At 36.7% G+C, this 23,596-nt stretch overlaps 1 non-coding gene and 1 pseudogene across 1 annotated transcript; both read left to right on the plus strand.

Moving 5' to 3' along the window:
- Positions 1 to 5,203: 5,203 nt before the first annotated feature.
- On the plus strand, positions 5,204 to 5,274 carry TRNAT-AGU (transfer RNA threonine (anticodon AGU)). Its single transcript has one exon. It is a non-coding gene; the product is annotated as a tRNA-Thr (tRNA).
- Positions 5,275 to 10,390: 5,116 nt separating this feature from the next.
- The window catches only part of LOC131077348 (polyubiquitin-like), a 63,734-nt pseudogene continuing 50,528 nt past the window's right edge, over positions 10,391 to 23,596 (plus strand).

The following is a 23,596-nucleotide window of genomic DNA, read 5'->3' on the forward strand; positions in this document are numbered from 1 at the left end:
GCCCTAGTTTTAGGTTCCAAAGATTGTTAAACTAGTCATCTAACAATTTCCTAGGCGGACATTTTTGGATGCCCACACAAGCAAAGAAAATAGCAGTGTCACATAACCCAAGTTTTTCTGAAGCAATTTCATTCAACATCTCATTATTTGGTGAAATGCAGAAGGAGTCCGAGGTAATGCGAGGGCACTTACCTTCCTTATTGGATCCTTCGCCGTCAGGAGCCTTAAGGAATTGCGTCGATGGGTGGACTCCATTCACAAGCAGGGTGACGATCTCCGCAAAAGTTTTTTTTAGGGTTGTGGTTGTGTGAGCGGCAGATTTTGGGCCATTAATGGCTCCTCCATCTGACTCTGGCTCCATCAAGAACCAGGGTTGGGTCACACTGGGCATGTAAAGAGGCAGTGCAGTTAGGTTTAACTAATAGTGGAGAGCATTTAAAACCAAATGGATTCGAAAAGATGCAAGTGGGCGAGGTAGAGATCGCAAACCAGGTGGAGGAGGTTAACTCCTCCACGTTGACTCCTTGATTCTGCTTCCGTCGTCGACTGCCTTAAGTCCAAAAAATTTGCAGAGCTCGCCTTCATTATTATTTTAATCCGTGAGAGAAGATTTAATTAAATAAATATGATTTATTTATTTAATTAATGATCTGAATTTGGTTAAGTGAATTAAATCAAATAAATTGAATAATTTATTTAATTAATAGGAGAAGAGGGTTAAGATGAATTAATTAAATATTAATTTAATTAATTATTGATTGATGGTTAAATAATCAAATAAATACTAAATATTCATTTAATTAAGTGGACAAATTTATGTGACTACACCTTCATTTGATGCTTTCACAGAAATGTTGATTTTGGAACAATCTAAGTTGTTGAACATGGGACTTCTCAAGTCTTCAAAGTCCAAGGATTTAGTGGATAATCAAGGGAATCAAGGAAGTCAAGGCAAAGATTCCAAGAAGAAGAAGAATCACTCTAAGTCAAAGCCACAACAGGAAAAAGGACAATCATCCTCTCCATCACAAGGTGATTTTTCATCCTCTTCCAAGAAGGGGACACCACCTAAGAAGGATAAACCAACTTGTGCATATTGCAAGAAGTATGGTCATGATGAGCATCGATGCCACACAAAGCAAGTTGATGAGTTAACTAATCTTCTTAAGAAAAACAACATCAACTTGCCATCCGCCTACACAAAGAAGGATTCATCTCCTTCCTCTTCCTCACATTCTAAGGGAAAAGAGCAAGCATTTGTGGCTACAATAGGTTCTTCACAACAATGGATACTTGACTCGGGTGCCTCATATCACATGGGTTCTACAAAGGAGCAGTTTTCTTCATTGGAGCCATCTAAGGTACCTCACATTTACATAGGTGATGATACACAAGTAGAGGTTGAAGGGAAAGGTTTAGTTGACATGGATGATGGAACTTTTGAGAATGTTCTCTATGTTCCTAACTTGTATACCAATCTTCTCTCTATCTACCAAATCACTCACTATGGGAATGGGAAAAAGGTTGAGTTTACACCAGATCCAGTTGTGGTAAAGGAACTTGATGATGATGCCTTGGTAGCAGTGGGACAAGTCAATGACAACTCAAGGCTTTATTCATTCTCCCACTTTGTGCCAAGTTCACCTTCTAGGGCCTTTCTTACTCATTCAAATTCTGAAAGTAAGCTATGGCATGAGCGGTTTGATCACCTCAACTACCGCTATCTTCAGCAGCTCAACACTAAAGACATGGTCACAGGTCTACCTCAAATCAGTTTTTCAGAGGGTGTATGTTCAGGTTGTTCCATGGGCAAGCATCTCGAGGAGAAGTTTGATAAGGGGAAAGCTTGGAGAACTTTGGAAGTTCTTCAACTTGTTCACAGCGATGTAGCAGGTCCATTTCCAGCACCTTCATCTAGCAAGGCCCGCTATGTCCTCACCTTCATTGATGACTACTCCTGTTTCACTTGGGTCTACTTTCTCATTCATAAGAGTGAAGTATTTGATAGATTTCAGGACTTCAAGACTCGTGTGGAGAAGCAATCCAGGAAAGTGGTCAAGATTCTTCACACAGATAATGGAAGGGAATATGTGAACAAGAGACTTGAGGATTTCTGTACATTTGAGGGGATTGATCTTCAGTATTTTGTAGCATACACTCCACAGCAGAACAGAGTTGCAGAATGCAAGAATATAACTCTCAAAGAAATGGCTAGCTGTATGATTCATGCACAATCTCTTGATCCCGCCTTTTGGGCAGAGGCTATCAGTTGTGCCACACACATCCAGAATCGGGTTCCTCACAAAGATTTGCAAGGTATTACTCCTTTTGAAGTTTGGGCTGGTAGGAAACCGATTGTGAGACATTTCAGAGTATTTGGGTGTCCAGCATGGGCTCGCATTCCTCCGCAGAAACGCAAGGCATTGGAACCTCAGAGTCGGCGTTGTGTATTTGTTGGATATCCTGAGGGTGTTAAGGCATATAGATTGATGGATCCTGAGACACATGAGGTGTTCATTGAGAGGAGTGTTCACTTTGAGGAAAGCTCACCTAGCTTAACCTCTCTACCTCCTCCACCTTCCTCCATTGTGGATAGTGATGCTAGTGATTCAAATGATGAGACTCCTTCAACTCCGACTCACAGGGTTACACCTTCACAGGGTCCACTTGTAGTTGAGGAGCCTCATTCTCCACCTCCACCTCCACCTCATTGGGCTTGATAGAAACTTGAGTCAGCGGGTTATCTTGTTGGGGATCCTTTAGATACATAGAGGACTCGATCATAGCATCAAGATCTTCCACATGAATTCATTGCTACCGCTTCCGATCCATAGACATTTCGGGAAGCATCAGGGGTTCCTGAGTGGGACCAAGCTATGGAGGAAGAGTATAGTTCCTTGATGAGGAGCAACACATGGTATGATGAGAAACAACACATGGGATTTAGTCCATCTCCCTAAGGGGAGAAAGATGGTTCGATGCAAGTGGATCTATCAGACCAAGTTTGTAGCGGATGGTAGTGTGGATAAGTACAAGGCTCGACTTGTTGCGAAAGGTTTCTCTCAGGTTGCAGGTGTTGACTATACTGAGACCTTTGCGCCCGTAGCCAAGATGAAATCCACTCGCTGGACACTTGCTATTGCTGCAGCTCATGGTTGGGTTGTACATCATATGGATTTGAAGAGTGTTTTTCTTCATGGTGATCTTGATGAGGAGATTTATATGGAGCAGCCACAGGGTTTCATCCAAGATACTTCCTTGTTTTGCAGACTAAGGAAATCTCTCTATGGCCTTAAGCAGGTCCCCAGGGCTTGGTATGCCAAGATGGATTCTTTTCTTCTCTCAGCAGGGTTCACCAGGTGTCATTTTGATCCGAATGTCTACATTTTGCGATAGGATGACTCTCACTTGATACTTGTGCTCTATGTTGATGATTTGATCATTACAGGGAGTACCACATCCATCATTAGCAGGGTCAAATCTGCTTTGCATGACAAATTTGCTATGACTGACTTGGGTCTTTTGCACTACTTTCTCAGGATAGAGATTTGACAGTCACCTTTTGGGATTACACTATTGCAGCCCAAGTATGCTCTTGATCTACTTGCATGCTTTCATATGGTTGATTGTAAGCCTGCCCTGACTCCCTTTCTTTTAGGAGTCAAGCTTAAGGCTCAGTGTTCTTCTCCACCAGTTGATGCCACTTTGTATCATCAGCTTGTGGGTAGTATCATCTACGTGACCCATACACGCCCTGATATTTCATTTGCAGTTGGCATGGTAATCCGCTTCATGCAAAAACCACATGAGATTCATTGGAAAGCCGCCAAATGCATCCTTCATTACATCCAGGGTACACATCACTATGGGATTCACTATGCAGCAGGCACAGGACTTCGCTTTCTTGGTTACACACTCTTCGATTGGGCTGGCGATCTTGATGATCGTAAGTCTACTTCAGGTTACAGTTTTCACCTTGGTTTAGGCCCCATTTGTTGGCAGAGCAAGAAGCAACATGTTATTGCTCTCTCTTCGACTAAGGCTAAGTATCGAGGTGCTGTTAACACAGCGACTGAGACCATTTGGCTCCAACAGATTCTCACAAAGTTTGGATTCACCACTCCACGGTCGACAGTTCTACATTGCGACAATCAGAGTGCTATTGCAATCTCGAAGAACCCGGTCCAGCACCAGCGGACCAAACACATCGAGATTCATATGCACTATATCCGAGAGCTCATTCAGGAGTAGGTCATTGATTTGCAGTATTGTCCTACAGCGGAGCAGGCTGCTGACATATTCACCAAACCTTTCACCAAGAGTAAGTTCCAGCAGTTGCGAGCTCTCTTGGAGGTGCGGGATGTGTCATTAGGGGGGGTCAGCTGACTTCTCCTTCCTCTCTTATGGGGGGACTTTTTCCTCCTTGAGGTTTTGTCCTTCTTCTTTGAGAGTCTTTTGTACATTCATCTCTCTTTTGGGGGGGAGTTTTTTTCCCACTGGGTTTTCTCCCTTTCTCCGTTTGTGAGAGATTGCATTGCATAGTTTTGCTTTCTTTTGCATATTGTACGTGGGTACCTATCATGGCCTAGTAGTCGGGACCCATCTTGCATTGTTGACTTGAGTCTTCATTCCCCTAAGTTGCACTTAAGGGGGGTTGTTGGTGTAAATAAATATTCATTATGGATATTATTACACTTTACTTAAGTTAGCTTAGGATAATGCATCTCTTCGTAGTTTGGATTTGAGACACTTAGGGAAGTGTGCACATAGGGATAGAGCTTGTAGGACAAATTCCACCTTTTGTGGTCTTGTTTTGTTGTTACACTCCACATTCAATGGGTCATCCACCTCTTGTGGAATATTATATTATTTATCCTACCTACCCTTGTTTCTCATTGAGCCACATGTCATGATTGTGTGCTCGTGCATCCATATGGCCTTGCTTATATAAGAAAGCCTATATTCATTGTATTGGTTAATCCAGTTGATCATTTGCATATTGATGAGAATACAGTTTGTTCTTGTCATTCTATTGTCTCTCTTTTTATGCTTTTCATTGTGCCCTTGATCTTGGCAAAATCCTACATGGTATTACAGTCAGGTCCAGGCTAGGAGCCCCAAGCACACGAGAGGTGTGGCTTAAGGGGGGGTGTTGGTGTTGGAAATAAGCCACACCCGGACCGACGATGGATTGGTCCAAGAGGGGCCAGTAGCTCAGTGGTAGAGCACTCCAGCAGTGTTGGAAGGTCCTAGGTTCGAGTCCTAGCTGGTCCATGTCTCAACACTTATTAATGTACTCTTTTAGCTTGAAGGCCGCTATGTTAGTTTTTTATTTAAAATGTCTGAAAAATGCAATTCAAAATAGGAAGAATTATTTTTAGAAAAATGGCATGCATTTCCTATAGCTCAATTGTGAAAAAGCAAACTAACTTGGGTTTTCTTTTGAGTATTTTTAACTAAAAAAAAATTATCGTTTTGAGAAAACATGTGCACTTTTAAAAAGAACATAAATGAATTATACACATTTTTAGTTTATTTAACAATTTAATTTAACTTTTCCAAATATGCAAAGCTTGAGGGTAATAAAAAATTATGCTCATAGGTCAAATATTGTTAAGGAAAATCTCCATTCTATGATAACATATTGAAAGAACTAGGAACACAATAATGAAAACTAAAGTAATTTTTATTTTTTTTTGATCGGTAATTGGCTGAAGCCTAAATAGCTTTTGACTGGAGCTATGAACCAGTGGGGACACAGTAGGGGGCCTCATCCCCATTACATATCTTTGAATTATTATTATTATATTTGATTAGATTGACCCCAAGACCTTCCCCATCCTATGGAAGGCCAAGAGTCACAAATTAGAATTCCGATGTCCCTATTGGGAATTGAACTTGGGTCTCCACAGTGGGAACCTAGTGTACTAACCAGTTAAGCTCAACCCCTTGGACTTTTAAAAAAAAAAAGGTCGAAGCCGCAATATTTTGAATTATTATTTTTATTATTATTATTATAATGTTTGATTAGATTGGCCCTAGACCTTCCCCATTTTTATGGAAGGCCAAGAGTCACAACTTAGAATTCCACTTTAGATGTTCTTATTGGGAATTGAACTTGGGTCTCCACAGTGAGAACCCAATGTTTTGACCAGTTAAGCTCAACCCCTTGGACATATATGAATGTGAAGTAATAGGCCGAAGCCACAGTATTTTTTGAATTATTATTATTATTATGTTTGATTAGATTGACCCTAGACCTTCCCTATTTTTATGGAAGGCCAAGAGTCACATCATTATTATTATTATTATTATTATTATTATTATTATGTTTGATTAGATTGACCCTAGACCTTCCCTATTTTTATGGAAGGCCAAGAATCACAACTTAGAATTCATTTTAGATGTCCCTATTGGGAATTGAACTTGGGTCTACATAGTGAGAACCAGTGTTTTAACCAATGAAGCTCAACCCCTTGGACGAAAACTAAAGTAATATTATTTTAGGGGATGTACATTACATTTCAATACATAAGTTTATAATGTTGTTGCTTTCTCCATCCTAAACAATTAGCTCACTTTTATTTATATGTACAACTAATATAACTTACCTATCTAACCAACTTATCATATGGTTAGCATAACATTTTCGATAAAAGACATTACTTTTAAGACATTATTTTTAGAAATAAATTTATCAGTTTAATTTAAGAATTTTGTACATGGTTGCTGATTTGGAACTCTCATTGTGAATTGTTTGGGTCCAAATTTGTGTGTGGATCTAAATATATATCTCATGGAGATGATATGATAAATCCTCATAGCTTGCAACATGTTTTATCTCATTATTTGATATATGAATTTAGTAAGGACAAGAGATGTTTACAAAATGACTTAAGGGAATTTATTGGATTGTGAGGGTTATGTTCTCCTTAATTAGACCTCTAGCAAATCGACTTAAGGACAATAAACAAGCATGCAATAATCTTAGGATGTTTTTTTGCAAATTAAATGACTATACTCTTATGGACTCTGATGCTAGATATCTGTTAGATGATTCATTCTAATAAGAATTAGTTTGTAAATACACAATCCTAATGAACAATACTTCTTCTTTTTTTTCAATAAAAGTGGATTATTCCACTAAACTTTTCTATTAATATTTTTTATTTTTTACACGGGATTCAAAGAGCATACCAGAGGAAAGATCCCTGAGAAGAAAACCTCCGGGCACAACTCATAAAATAAGCCTATAGTATCTAACGGATCAATATATACACCCCGCCCAAAACCACATACAAAATGCGGTCACAACACATATAATATTAGTTTTGCATAGAGCCCATATGACAATTTGCCAAAAAAAAAAAAAACCCATCGGATAATTTTCAAATGTAGACTCCATAGTTGCTATCAATGGAAGAAGACAAAATTTTCCAAAGTCCTGTGCCAAGTCCCATGAGCCAAAAATCTTCCTGCCAAAAAAGAAAGTATCAAAAAACCTTTGAAAAAACACTATTATATCAAATACCATGACCTCGAACACTTCTCCAAACAACGAACATGAATACTTGAAATGAAAGGGGAAAGCGTGAATAATTATCATCATAAAATTTTACATCGACGTTACTCAAGAAAATCATATGACTATTGCTGCAAACCTTCCCATACCCTAGAAGGAATTTCCTCAAAACCCACCTCTCACCGATTAGCATTGCTATCAATGGCTAAATTTGCCAAATAATCTGCAATCTTATTAACTTCTCTGTAACAATGGGATACCAAGAAAGATTCAAACAATTCTAATTTTTGTAAAATGGGATCAAGTATATACTGCAAATTCCAACAATTCGATTTCTTTTTCATAACACATTGAATAATCACCATAGAATCACCTTCAATTATTAAGTCCTTAATACCCAAAGAGATTGCCATATCCAATCTAAAAGACAAAGCATGAAATTCCGCATAATTGTTAGTTTTAAAACCAATAGCATGACACTTAGCTCGAATAAAATTTGCATTGTGATCATAAATTACCATGCCTACCCCAGCTGGCCCAAGGTTACCACGAGAGGCCCCATCAAAATTTAGTTTAAAGTGCCCTTGCGGAGGAGGTTTCCATCTAGCAGAGCATCTCTTACCTATTGCATCATTCTTTTTTAAAATTGAACCATGAGAGGGTAAAAGTGACAGCAGCTTCCAAACTCTAGTAACTCTACTATCCCAATGCGAAAAAGAAGTAAGATTTTCCAAATTCTTATAAATAAACGACAAAGCAACCTCAGAGATTGAAGACTCAATTTTTAATAGAACCTCAGACACAGGAGACCTTGTTTTTTTAAATATCCTGTTGTTTCTCTCTAGCCAAACATTCCAAATCACAATAGATGGAGATATGATCCAAAGGCATGCATAAAAAGATGAGGCAAACATAAATGGCCAAGATCTAAAATGGGAAATGAGATCCTTACCAATAACAAAGGATATATTTAACTTCTCAAACAACCACTGCCAACATTCTAAGCATAATCACAATGTAGGAATAAGTGTGAAGAAGATTCCAAATTTTTGTTACAAAGGACACAAGGGAAAACAACAATAATACCAAGTCTGTCTAGTCTCATACCTGTAAGGACTCTATCCTGAACTACCAACCAAGCAAAGGCTCTAGCTTTGGGAAGACAAGCCAAATGTCAAAACAACTTATAAGGCCAAGAAGATAAATCTTTAGCAACCATAAGAGAGTTGTAACCATCTTTAACAGTGTACTTACCTGAAATATTCTTTGTCCAAATAAGTTCATCCTCAGAATCAGAAAGAAATACAATTCTATCCCCCAAAATCTTTTCAAAATCTAATTTCATGCTTTGATCAACATCTAAGAAATCAATCGACTTCCATCTAGCTAGCTTAAGGGGACCACTAGTCACAATTTCAAAATAATCTGCTACAAAAACACCCCAAAGGGAGGAAAGAACAGTGATCAGAGGAGACCAATCCCTAATATTCACCAAAGGTGTGTGTCCATTCCATACTTCATCCCAAAATCTGACCTTTCTACCATTATGAACAATCCATGAGAGATGAGGCAAAATAACTGATCTACATTACAAAGGAAATTCCAAATAGCAGAACCCGAAGGCAAATTTGAGACTTTAAAAATTTACTCTCTCGGTCCATTATTTAAATATTTGGCAAACATAATCTGTGCCCATAAGGAGCTAGGCTTGTCATATAATTTCCAAACCAACATAGCACCTAAGGCTAAATTCTGATTCTCTAGACTCCGAATTCTTGTTCCCCCAAGTTCCTTAAGCAAACATACCTTATCCCATGCAACTAAAGGGAGTTTCTTCTTGTCATCTTTATTATTGTTCCAAAGAAAATCTCTAAGAGTATCATGTAAACTAACAATGGCTACTTTTGGAGACTTCAAAACAGACATGAGATATATGGGAACAACATTCAAAACAGACTTGATGAGAACAATTTTACCCGCCAAAGTTAACCATCTATGATTCCATGAGAGAATTCTTTTAGAAATGACCGAAATAATCTTATCCCAAAAACCAATCTTATCCTATTTAACAAAGAAAGGAATCCCAAGGTAAGTACATGGAAGATTTCCAGTCTCAAATCCCCAAAAGGATTGCAACCTATGCTGAACCAGTTGTGATGTATTAAGGAAAAAAATCTTTGATTTATCTCCATTCACTTTCTAACCAGAAAACGATGCATAATTTTGTATTATTCCTTTAATCACTTTTGCCTCAACTAACGAAACATGTCCAAATAATAGAGTATCATCTGCAAAGAGACAATGAGAAATACTTTGGGGAATATTTTGAATCCTTATACCTTTCCAAAGCCCTCCCCACTTTAGCAGCCCTAATAGCCCAACTAAAAGCAATACTTTTAATTGATTTATAATAATTAATAAAAAAATGATAAAAATTTTAAATTTGAAAATATATAATTCAAAATTATAAATACATACTTACAAACAAAATGAATAAACAAATAATTTAAATATAAATAAATATACTAAAATAACCTAAACATTGTAAACACGATTTTTATCATTACAACAATAAAATTCATTTTTTTAAATCTAAAAAACATTGGAATTGGATTCAAACTCACGCTTGAAAATAGTGGGAAATCCCCTTTTTAATTTTAGTGTTTGAAATCAACAAAAATAGTTGAAAGTCTCCCTTTGAAAATTGTCTAAAATTGACCATCCCCCATATTCCAAACTTCAACTCATCCTGGAACGTTCCGAGTTCGAATCGCGCCTTCTTCCAAACGGCACTAGAAACTACGCGACGGTTTACAATGGGAATGACTCTGTTGAGAGAGTATAAATAGGCTCCTCGGGTCTTCTTCTAACGCAATCTGATTTTGAGTTTCATTAAAAGAGGCTGAATAGTTTTCAAAGTAGGACGCTTGTTTCTCTAAATCCATCGATTTACAGGTTTTCTGTTGAAGAAAGCAAGAAATACAGTATGCAGATATTCGTGAAGACTCTGACAGGCAAAACCATCACTCTGGAGGTGGAAAGCTCTGATACCATCGACAATGTGAAGGCTAAGATCCAGGACAAGGAGGGAATCCCTCCCGATCAGCAGCGCCTCATCTTTGCCGGCAAACAGCTCGAGGAGGGGCGTACCCTTGCTGATTACAACATCCAAAAGGAATCCACCCTTCACCTGGTTCTCCGTCTTAGGGGAGGAATGCAAATCTTTGTCAAAACCCTAACGGGCAAAACCATCACTCTGGAGGTGGAGAGCTCCGACACCATTGACAATGTCAAGGCCAAAATTCAGGACAAGGAGGGGATTCCCCCAAATCAGCAGCGCTTGATCTTTGCCGGCAAACAGCTGGAAGACGGCAGAACCCTTGCCGACTACAACATTCAGAAGGAATCCACCCTTCACCTGGTTCTTCGTCTGAGGGGAGGAATGCAGATTTTTGTGAAGACATTGACAGGCAAGACAATCACCCTGGAGGTGGAGAGCTCTGACACAATCGACAACGTCAAGGCCAAAATTCAAGACAAGGAGGGCATTCCCCCGGATCAACAGCGTCTGATTTTCGCTGGTAAACAGCTGGAAGACGGCAGAACCCTTGCCGATTACAATATCCAGAAGGAGTCCACCCTTCACCTTGTGCTTCGCCTGCGTGGTGGAATGCAGATCTTTGTGAAAACCCTCACCGGCAAAACCATCACTTTGGAAGTGGAGAGCTCCGACACGATTGACAATGTGAAAGCGAAGATCCAAGACAAGGAAGGCATTCCTCCCGATCAACAGCGCCTCATCTTCGCTGGGAAGCAGCTGGAGGATGGCCGGACTCTTGCTGATTACAACATACAGAAGGAGTCCACCCTTCACCTTGTCCTGCGCCTCCGTGGAGGGTTTTAATCCTATATTTCTGTTTAATTCGTACCTCTGATATATATGTATACGACCTTTTTCATCAAATAAATAAATCTCTGTTCCATTAGAGTGCAATTTGCTTGTGTGTTTCTACTTAAGATAACTCAGACGATTTTGTAGTTATTTTGCTCTTAAGAAGGAATCTTTGCCGTGAAAAAAGTAATACAGAAGTCAAATGACACAATGATTTTGCTGTCTGAGTTTCTCTAACTGATGTTTTGTTGTTCTGAGCTTTTTCCAACTGATTCTTCTCTTGCTGCTCTTCAAATTTTTATTAAATTGCGACTGTGGAGGCCATTCTGATTTGCCTTTTTAAAAATCTTGACTAAGAACTCTTGAATGCAAAATCTGTCAGATGATAGTTAAAACACAGGGTTATAATTTTGTGAAAGCTACTTTTCAAATAATCTTGGCATAGAAGCAAAAACCTTGAAGTTCTTTAAGCCTGCCTTTACCTAAAATCAAAATCAACTTGGAAGTACTTTTAATTTCTCATCTGCCATTTCACTGACTGGGCAAACTTAAGCAAAGCCACCTTAATAGACAGTGGGGAACATAGACAAATTGTCATGAAGGAGGAATGGTTAAGGAATGAAAGATTGCAAGATTCTTTAATGCCTTCCTCTGCATGTAGGCTTACTTCATGTGAGGTCTAGAGGAATGAGCAAATGAGACGCTGCATAATGGCATACTTCATACCTCCCTCTGCATGCCGCTTGCTTTACATGAGTTAGCAGAAGTAAATCAAGTGTGACGCAATCTAAGATATCTCCCATTCATCACTTTTCTGTTGTACTTCAGAAATTGTGTTAGGGGGGGTTCATATAATTCTGTCCTGTAGTACATCTGTTATATCTTCTACAACGACCCAGTTTAAATTCTAAAACAAATTTTAAGACAATGATGATTATTACTATTTCATTGTTTCTATAAATTCCTCTGAATCCTAAGACTAAGCTCAAGCTATAGAGTAATTGCTTAACATAAGATTTTTTCCCCAAAGTGGTCTCCAAATTTTGAAAAGAATATTGAACCTGCGAGACGAAGTTAAACTTTGCAACAGCTAACATATGCCAAAGACAGTATAGAATTGGAACTATTTGAACATTCAAGAAAATTGCAAAACCACATCAATATTTTAACAAACTGATAGAATAATCTTTTGCAAATTCGAAGCCCAAATAAATCCCTCAAGGAAATGTGCTCACAAGGACCCTGCACTTCTCTGCATCTTCAACTCTCTCCACTTCCACACAACATTTGCAGGCAGGGAGAACATTTGTTGGCATCCTCAATGCCTGTCCCAATATGAGAGGTCAGCCTGTGCCAAAAAGACAGCCTTTCAACAGGGTTTGGACATCCATTAAAGCATACTGGAAGGGCATTTTGGGCAGATTTTAATTGCAGATGTTTTGGCAGAAGATTGTAGAAAATACAAACCAATTCCTCTTATTCTGTTTTGAAATAGGCTCAATGTTTTCTGCAAATGTCTGGCAAGCTAGCAAGAATGCAGCTAGATTGTTCTAATGAATTTTTGCCCGTAAAACTTGGGCATGTTCAACTTTAGAAACTTCTGTTGCAAACAAATAATTAAAATATCCAACAGAACGTATTGGCTAGAAAAGATCTGTATTTATGCATCTCTTAAAGAAAATCATCATGTCTTAAAATCCAATATATCTGGAAATAAAATAAATCTTTGAGGTAAGATCTGTATTTATGCATCTCTTAAAGAAAATCATCATGTCTTAAAATCCAATATATCTGGAAATAAAATAAATCTTTGAGGTAAGGTAACATTCTATAATACTTCTTATGGAAAAAGTCATTTTGTGCTACATCTTTAAAATATATGAGCATCATATTATATTCGTTGGATTTCTTATGATGATATTCACTTATGTAAATCTCATCATAGTAACATAATGGAAGGGAAAACCACTGAGCTCATATGGTCCTTCTAATTACCTTATACATTTCATGATTCAATATAATTATAATTATGTATGTAACATGTTGGTCGCATTCACATATATGTATTATAATAGCATATTTCTAAGTTCATAACCTTGATGGCTTGAAAATCTGGTTATTGTTGTTATAAGAACTCTATACACCTAATTTGTTGTTTTATCTACATTATTTTGGTAAGAAATTATCTTAAATAAGTTGTGTTGGTAGATTATGTACTTTGGAGATGAGTGATGAGCTGATATCTAGTTTGCATGTACCTCAAGGAGACGGATCCTAAAAGTTGAGCTAATAAAATGAGTTAATATATATTTTATAATTTGTTATGAGAAATTGAAGAACTTCATTGGAAGAATATAGAGGGAAAGTCTTGGATTGTCTTCTAACAACCATGCCATGTAAGATGTAAAGAAGTAGGGTTGATGACATATCACATGAGAATTGAAGTATATTACAAAGTGAACTTATGTGTTGTCAAAGAGAAATTGATAACTAGAAACACCATCACCTAGATGAGGAAGAAACTTTTTCATGAAGATATCTCAAAGAGGCGATTAAGTTTAGTCTTGGAAATTGTTTTGCCACCATTTTAATGCTAATTAAATCAAATGGAGAGGTTGTTACCAATCATGAACCTATACCACAAATATCAAGTGATTAGTTTAGACAAAAAACGTTGTTATGTCAACTAGTGAAAGAAGACAATATTGAAGGGTAGGGATCTACTGACAATGGACATGGAAAATTATAGGGGTCTTCATGGCAAAAAGTGAGACACATTTCTCAAAATGTTTTTTAAATTTCCATGAAGTCAAGAGAAAGAGGAAGGGAAACACATTGTTATGTTCAAAGATGGACAATTCTAAAACATAAAATTTTAAATTAGAGCATACCTATGAAGAAAAAGACCTTATTGTTCTCATTGTGGGAACCCAGGGAACAAAGGCATCAGCATTATTACGTTGAATTCTTGTCGCAAAACAAAAAAAATAAAAGCAATGTTGAATCAGTTCAAGCAACCTTTATTTGATATAATACTTGATAATGCATAGCATTGTAAGGAAAAGGGAGACGATGTGTCAAGTACTCAAAGTGCTTGCCCAAAATAAAACGTTGTGAGTAGGCAAATGCTAGATGGCACCATGCTATAAAAGACAATGATATCATTAGGCTGATATGGTGCAAGGACCATGATAAATGCAAGAAAAATGATAATACATGCAAGCAAACAAACAAGAATATACAAATTATTCAAAGATAAATAAAGATTTTGTCCCTAGCCCAATTGATTGATTGATAACATTGATAACATTTTTGACAAGGAGAATAATGTAAGGATTAGGAATGATATATCATGATGCCGACTTGAGTAAAAATGGATTGATGTTTGTAGTAAGGATCATAAAAAAACTAAATAATGCTTTGGGTGATGTGCTAGATTGTTTGCCTAAATCTCATTGATTGGGATGGCATGCATTTGTTTGGATTGTTTGAGGATTGTAGGGGATATGGAGGCTTGGTACCAAGTATATATACAAGGATGAAGTGATGGAGGCATTTCCTAGATCAAAGATGGGATTGTTGGATGGAGGGTTTGAAGGAAGCACATGAGTGTAGAGAGTATCTAGCAAATGACTTTGTAACATATATAGTAAAGATGGGAGGAATTGGGGGTAATGAGAGAGGTTTCAGCATGTCATATCCATGTATTATGTTGCATATGAATAACATGCCCCTTTTTGGATGTATTGTAGCATATAGGTTGAGAACATTGAATAAAAATTTACCAATATTCATGTGGGATGATAGGGTAAGGGTTTCATTTTCAAGAGGATAACTTGATTGTTCAATGTAGTAGAGGATTCATGGAGAGCTATAAGATGCATAATTATAAAATAAATTAAGGCTTGTATTCTCCAAATTATGCTTCAACAATATGCACCAATTCATATTAAGATCAAAAGCGATAAGGGGGGATAAATTGGGTATGATGGGAGAAGTATGCAAATGTAACAAATGGGTAGATGATGGGTGGAGAGGAAGGAAGATGATTGCCCACATGTGTAGGGTGGTTTTAGATAAAATATTTATGCATGATGCATGTTTACCAAGTTTGCATCATGGTGCTTCTCCAAGGCATCATAAGAATAATTTTCATTATTTGATGATTTTTTCTCTTTACTTTTTTAAATATAAAATAAAATTATATTACTTGGAAAAGATAGATGGGATTCAATTTAAGGTATGTGAATTGGATTTGGGTGTGGAAGAGGGTGTTGGATGAATTCAAAAATTTGTTTACATCCATTAGTGGTAGTATCCCATTCTAAATAATTGATTTTACAAACCATGTTAATTGTCATCACACTCCTAGATATTAGTAAAAATCTTGTTGAGTGCTAATTTGGCTTCCCTAAATTGGAAAAACAATATAATATCATATCCCTAATATTGTAGGATGTGGCCAATGGAAATGAATGGTATGGTGAATGAATGATAATGGGGATTAGGCCAAATAATCGATTAAATGGATGTGATATATTGGATAATGGATTGGATAACGGTAAATAGGTGGATGGAAGGACGAGGTAGTGAAGGTAGAGGGAAATGTCAAGGAACTAACACAAACTAGGGCCAAAATTTGTTGATACCATGATAGATATTAAAGCTTAGAATTAGGATCCAGGATTTAAGTGTGTGGGATTTTAGTGGTTAGTGCATTTAGATGGGAGTGTGAGTATTATTGATTTTTGAATAAAGGGACCCAAAAAGGATTTAGGATTTCCAAGATGGGGATGCTTGAATTTATATAGAGGATTATAGGATCAAAGTAGGGGATATGGATTTCTGGATTTGGAATGGAGTGGACATTTGGAGAGACAAATTTGGATGGTCCTTGTGGATGGATTGTTTCTTTATGCTTGCGAACCCTTATTCAAATGCTTCATTTTTAAATGGTGGGCATAATTGGTATTTTTCCTTAATGTGGATTTTGGATCTAAATTTCATTTGATTTTACATGTCGATGTGTTTTGACATGGTGATTCTTAGATTTTTGTAGACTTTGTTTTTATATGTTTTTGCATACAAAATTCTTTCAAACACTATGTTTTGGTCCCACAAAGAGATAATATCTTGGCATTCTATGAATTGGATGATGAATTCATCATTTTGCAATATTCTAATGATGCTCAAATATTTTGATCCTATTTAAGGATTTCAAGAGATGCATAGCTAAGATTAATAAAAGGATTACTGGAGGAGGTGATCGGAGTGATGAGGATGATGGGATCGATGAGAGGATTGGTGCTAGAACTCTCATGAGAGGAGTAAAGAGAGAAACCTTTTTTTTTTTTATGTTGGAAGAAGTTTCTTTATCTTTTGTAGAGGTGTTACGAATGTCTTTCTCATGAGATCTATAATTGAGGCCTTAAAAATCTTATATTTTCTTAGTTTAGATGGGTTCTAATATGCCCTATTCGTGAAGGCCTAACTCAGATAGTTCATGTTTTGAGAAATCCAATTGGCTATGAGATATGTATTACAACAAAAATAATATTTTCAAATATATTTTTAGATGAGTGGGGAATGGTGGTGATTTTAGTTTCCTTACCAATAATAAAACTAGATTGGATGAAGGTAGGGGATAATGGAAAGGATTAGTTGGGATGCTTGGATATTGACTTGGATGGGGAAAAGTTTGCAGATGACTTGGTACAATCTCTTTACATATTTGGGTGTGCTTAGATGATATGAGGATGGACTAGAATTTTGTGTTAGCAAATAGTGCATAGATAGATGAGGCACATGTAACATTTATGGATATGGGGTTTGAGACATGTAAGATTTGTATGGATGCAATAGAATGACGAGTGTTCAAAATTTCACACCTTAGCTTGTAGTTTGTGATTTAGGGTCCTTTGTGAATTACCCTTGGAGGAAATCCCTAAATTTGGCATTATTTAATGGGTGTTTGAAGTGGCATGGGTTAGATTATGAAGGTTTTGAGGATGAAGGAGTGTTATATGAGGTGGAGTCTATGAGGTGCTTGCATTAGATAGGGATTTTGAATATGTATAAGTGATGAAGGGATTGGACTAAAGAGTTGAATCCATTGTCAAATGTACCATAAATATTTAACTAATAGATGCTTATTTAGGTTCAACAAAATAGATTTTTCTATCCATTTCTTGATCCAAAGTCATTATGAGTGGATAATTAGAGATTGTGCAATTTTTCTTGAAGTGGTACTTTCTAAGGGTTTGTGAGTAAGTTTTTCTTGGTCCATAAGACTCATTATCATCATAGATATCGAATTCATATTGATTGGCAAAGCTAGAATCATCATCATTAAAGAAGGATCTTCTAAAAAGACAAGGGGACTCATAAAAAATAGCGTAACATTTTACATTTGGATTGGGATGGATGACATATTGATTTTGGTTTTAGATTGAATATTTATTTTGATATCAAGTGATTTAAAATTTGATGTACGAAATTTCAAATCATGGATAAGTTTGTAGTTCTTGATTGGATTGGGGGTGATGGGATTTGGTTTAGGGAAGATTTTGGTGGATAAATAGATGACTGAGACAATTGGATGATTTAATTTGATTGATTTTTTATAGTTAGTATAAGATAAATTTCTCAGAAAGGATTTGAGTCCAATGATTATATACTTAGGATAGGTAAAGTTCCTAAGAAAGAATTGGATTTTATTAGAGTTAAGGTTTGATCCTGATAATGGTTGGATTCAGATTGGATGGAATTCAATTTGGTTGGGTTAGATTATTTGGATTAGGAAAAGTGGAATGGAGAAGATTAGGGTTTCCTTGGATTTTATATTTATCTTTAGTTGTCTTGGATTCCTTAGGGTTTTGGATTAGGATCTAGGATTACTAGGATGGATTTAAGGTTTATAAGTTGTATGAGGGGATTTGAGCTCTAAGGATGATTAATTTGGATGGTTAAATTGGGATTATAGTTGGGAATATGGTATTAGGCATCCAACTTTATTTTACAAGAGTATTTGGATTTTCATTTTATTTTCCTCAATGGTTGGTTTTGATTTTGATGGTTGATGGTGAACAATGTTAATTATTCTAAATTCAAGGGGTGAGCATGGACTTTGACAAGAAAACATACCAATCGCAATAATAACCTATATTTTTCCAAGTAGGTATATTACAACCAAACATGGTTGATGGTTCCTAGCTAGGATGAACATGGTTGCTAGATGATGTCCTTAATATAACCAAAGGTGCATGAAGCCTAATTTTATGCAATGAGAGGGTATGTCTAATGGCTTAGTGTGAGAGGGTGACCCACCCTCCTCCTTCACTTTTGTAAGGTATACATTTATTTCATGCTTAGTGATAATAAAAAGTGTCCTTAATGGGATAGCCTCTTAACTCTCTCCAAAATCTATATACCCTTCTAGAACATTAAGTTTTGATTTGTCCCCTTTAGTGTGAAAAATAATTTAATACAATCACATGAAAGAAATACCAATTTCTTTTAATCTCCAAGATCACCACATGGCACAAGGAGCAAGCATACCCACTTGGCTCTGCTAGGATTTGTTGATGTGTGTTTTATGCACATACGAACACCGAATAAAATACCAAAGTATTTTACCCTATCTTGAACAAAAACACTGAATATGATATGATTGAGAAAGATCATATTGTGATTCCAAGGTTTCTATGATCAGTTCTTGACATGTGGGTAACTTAATGGCTTGACGTGATAATGTTGTTTTCACTTGGGGACTTACGTAATTGTTCAATATTGAGACTCTTCTGAATTGGATTTGGAATAGGAATGCTGGTAACTGAGTATTTTGGAATTCAACTCTTGATTCTAATCTAACAAATATTTCTAAAAAAGGGAAAAAGAAATAGGGTTTAGGAATTCTATTCTAAAACCTAGAATGCAAGAAAGGGGTGAATGACTCGCTAGAATCCTATTGGGCAAGGTCTCACCATCAAATCAAACAATTTGACACAAGATAAGTGCAATCATCTAAGGTATACTTCAAAGATGTTCAAATCATTACCATCAAACATTGATACCATTCAAGTTAATGCATAACAATGGAGGTATAAAAATTGAAGTTAACTGCATGCAAAATTCCAATTGACCACACAAGGCACACTTACAATCAGCAAGAGGCTAATGGTATGGACTAATGGATTCCATATAAATGCATTCAACAAATTCTCTCATTCAACCTAAAAATACTTGAAAGCAAATTCTAATGTAACTTGGAGGAATTGAGAACCTCAAATGTACACAACACTTAGAAAAAAATCACCATCAATTCGAACAATTACTTATATTCAAATCTGCGGCATATACTGACAATTCTAAAAAATATCGCTCTTACAAATGAGAGGCAATGGGGTTTATATAGAGTCTCAAATGAAATGAATGGCCAAGATTGAATCAAAATCAAGGGTCAAGATCATGCCAACATTTCCCTAAAGTTCCCCTAATTAGGGTTTACATAAAAAATGGAGCCACCAACATATGGCTCAATAAAATAATACCTAATAATCAAATAGGGAATCTTCTAAAATATTTAGGTCCGCATCTCTTTCTCTCACAACATATTATAGGAATCTAGCCAATACAAAATCTAATTCCTACATGGAAATGCTTGGCAAAGCATCCTGTTGCACATCAATCAAATCCAATGTATCAGAACAAGCATCTAAGGTGTTCTCCCAATCTGGCATAAGCTTCTGCAAATTATGGACATGGACCAGCAAGGAAACCAAATCATATGTTTGATTCTTCTTCAAAGAATCCAACTGATTGAAGTACATGAACTTCATCTTATCTCTCAACTTTGCTAAGTGTAAACCACTGGCATCACTGACATCCACTCTCAATCTCTTCAATTGATTTAAGGATCCTCAATTGTATCTCTTGAATCGATCCTTCAATCTCTACACAATCCTTGCGTGCATGCCCATAAGTGAATTTCTTCATGGTTGATGAACAATACTAGCCATGGAAATCATATATGTCTCCATCATGCACAACTCCTTCCCTGATCAATGTGGTCATGTCAAAGGATTTCAAATCCTTTACACATTCCCATGCTCTCTCTTCCCAAGGAATTTTAAATTCCTTTTGTCCTTTCTTTTCCCCATGCAATCTTCTATTTGGGAATTTTTAATTCCCTTGTCCCTTCCCAAGGAATTTTAAATTCCTTTTATTCTTCAAATGTGCCTAGGGATCTCTTTCGCATGCACCTAGAGGAGTGTGGAGACAAGAAATGCCTTTATGGAAAATCTCTTGGTCTCTACACCTTGTCCTCTCAAATTTGGTTTGGAAGATTCAAAATCGGTTGGTACTCCTATGATGACCGGATGTAAGTTGACTAAAGATGACGATTCCACTAAGGCAAATCGGACTAGATATAGATCTATGATTGGTGGATTGCTCTATTTGACTCAGACCAGACCTAATACCATTAATGTCGTTTGTCTCAAGTTGTTATATTTCAAGATGATCCTAAGGAATCTCATGTTGTAGTTGTCAAAAGAATTTTTCATATATTTGAAAGGAACAATTGATTTTGGTATGTGGTATCCTAAAGATGATGATTTTACTTTGAGTGCTTTTACTGATGTTGATTGGGTAGGAGATGTGGATGACAGAAAGAGTACTAGTGGTGGTACATTTTTCTTGGGAAAAAGATTAGTTTCATGGTTGAGCAAAAAACAAAATTCTATTTCTCTATATACTGCAGAGGTGGAGTATATTGTTGCTACAAACAATTGTACTCAGGTGGTATGGATGAAGTAGAAGTTGAAAGATATCAGAGTAGTGTATGATGAGCCTACTGCTATCTACTGTGACAATTCAAGTGCAATTAACATTTCTAAAATCCAGTGTTGCATTCAAAGACTAAACATATATCCATCAAGTTTCACTTTTTGAGAGACAAGGTAAATGAGAAGGAAGACAGATTGGAGTATGTACCTACTAAGGAACAAATTGTAGACATCTTCACAAAGCCATTGCCTAAGGATACTTTTGAGTATCTTTGAGGGAAGTTAGGGGTGATTTCCCCTCCTAATATGAATTAAGATGCATTGGTATGCATCAGTTTGGTGCATTTCACAGTCATATCTTGTAATTATCTAGATTGATGATTGGTGGGTGCTACTCAGGGGGAGTAGTCAGTTTTGAGAATCAGTTTTGTGAGTCAGATGTTTAGATTCGGGGTGAGAGAGTCAGTTTTGTGGTTTGATTGCAAATATGTGTCTTTGCCATTGACGTCAAAGGGGGAGCTCGAGTCATGTGAAAATTTGTGAAGAAATGTAGTAAGTAAGGTCTAAGGGGGAGTTGTTGATATTTTTATTTGTCTTTGATTGTGTCAGCTTTTCACATAATATGTTGCCATCAATGGCAAAGGGGGAGATTGTAGGAAGAATGTTCCAAACATGTGCTTGAGAGATATTTGAGAGGTGTGTTGTCAACATATTTTTTTGTTTGAGACAGTGATGCAATGAAGTTTGTTTAGCATGATTAAGATTAGAGTTTGCAAATTAAAGGATTTTTAGAGGGTTGTATGTAGTTGATTCGGTTCAAGATTCAGAGGTCCGCATAGATATTTGATTGAATTATGGGTATCTATGTTGTGGCTAGTTTTTTTAGTTGTCTAGTGGTGACAGAGTGACAGTATTTTGAGATCTGCATTGCTTCACATTATAATATTTTATTTTATAGATTTCTAGAGGTATGTTTGGGACGTTGGTGTGTGTCCTCAATTCAAGTGGTTCATGGTTTGGAGGTCCGCAAGTTATTTTTCAAGGTTGACAATCATTGCAGTTAGTGTTCTTGAGGTTCGGTATGAAGATGCTGGTGATCCTAGTAATTTGTATTGGTGCAAATGCTTGTATTGTAGGTCCTGATGCTTGTAGATGTTTCTGGATCATGTGTCTTTTGTGTTGGTGGTCTGCATTGATCGTTGAGCTCATAATTGATGTTTTTCTTTGGTACGTTGGTGTTCTTTATGTTCTCGGTCAACTAGATGCTTGTAGCATGTTGCAGATGTTCAAGGCGTAATTTTTGGAGGTGTAGCGTGTTCGAGGCAAAGATTTGGGTCTATGTTATGTCTTGACGGACATTGCTTGGCCTGCACGTAATATTGTATTGAGTGTGGTTGTATTTTTGTAATTAGGTGGTGAGTGTCGATCAGACCTTGATGATTTCTCCAAGGTTGATGTCATGTATAAATAAATGTAATAATCTTGTATTCATGTGGATGTGTGGATGAGTATGAGTATGTATGTACGCTGAATGTATACATCTTTTGAAGATTGAGAAGAAGTGTGAAAAAGAAAGTTGTGTGCTTCAATGGAACTGAACCGGGCATTGAGATGCTATTCCACAGTTCATTATTTCTAGATGTGATCTGTGACTGTTTGTACAAGTAGTGAGCCTTCCCTGGGCAATGAGCCTTCTTATTTTGAGAAGTGATCTCTAGGTAGTGTGCCTGAATGCATGTGCATTACCCATTGTAATACTTCTAACAGAATATACCTATTTTATGGGTTCATCCCTATCGTGGTTTTTCCCTTAACTAGGTTTCCACGTCAAAAATATTGGTGTTGTGTGTTTATGATGTGTTGTTGATCTATGCTTTCATGTTTAATTATCAGATCTAAGAATAAGTTTAAGTTGCTTGAGTTTTTGGTGACAACTGATTCACCCCCCCTCTCAGTTGTCTACCCTATTTCCATCAATTGGTATCAGAGTTATTTCCATCACACATTTCTCATCTTCTAATTATTTTTCAAGAGTTCTTGGTGTATATATTTAGATTAAATTATTTTGGATTAATGTTTCCTTCTATCTCTTTCCATCCTCAAATATATATGAAAACCCAACTTCTAAAATCCCAGAGGTCGTTTAATGAATCACAACGGGTCCCTATTCATTAAAATTCCCATAAAGTTTTTTTTTCGTAGATCCAAATCTTAAGATCAACAGTTCTTTTTTGGCATGCCCGATGAGACCTTGATTTTGAGACCTTAAAGGAATTATATGAGACATAGGCTTATTACTAGATCTCAAACCACCAGAATCGAAGCCTATCTAGTATATATATCATAAGTCAAGGCTACTAGACAAACCACAAACCAAACTCAAGTACAAGTTTAGTC

Source organism: Cryptomeria japonica, chromosome 4, assembly GCF_030272615.1.
Source record: "Cryptomeria japonica chromosome 4, Sugi_1.0, whole genome shotgun sequence".
In the NCBI taxonomy this organism is placed as follows: Eukaryota; Viridiplantae; Streptophyta; class Pinopsida; order Cupressales; family Cupressaceae; genus Cryptomeria; species Cryptomeria japonica.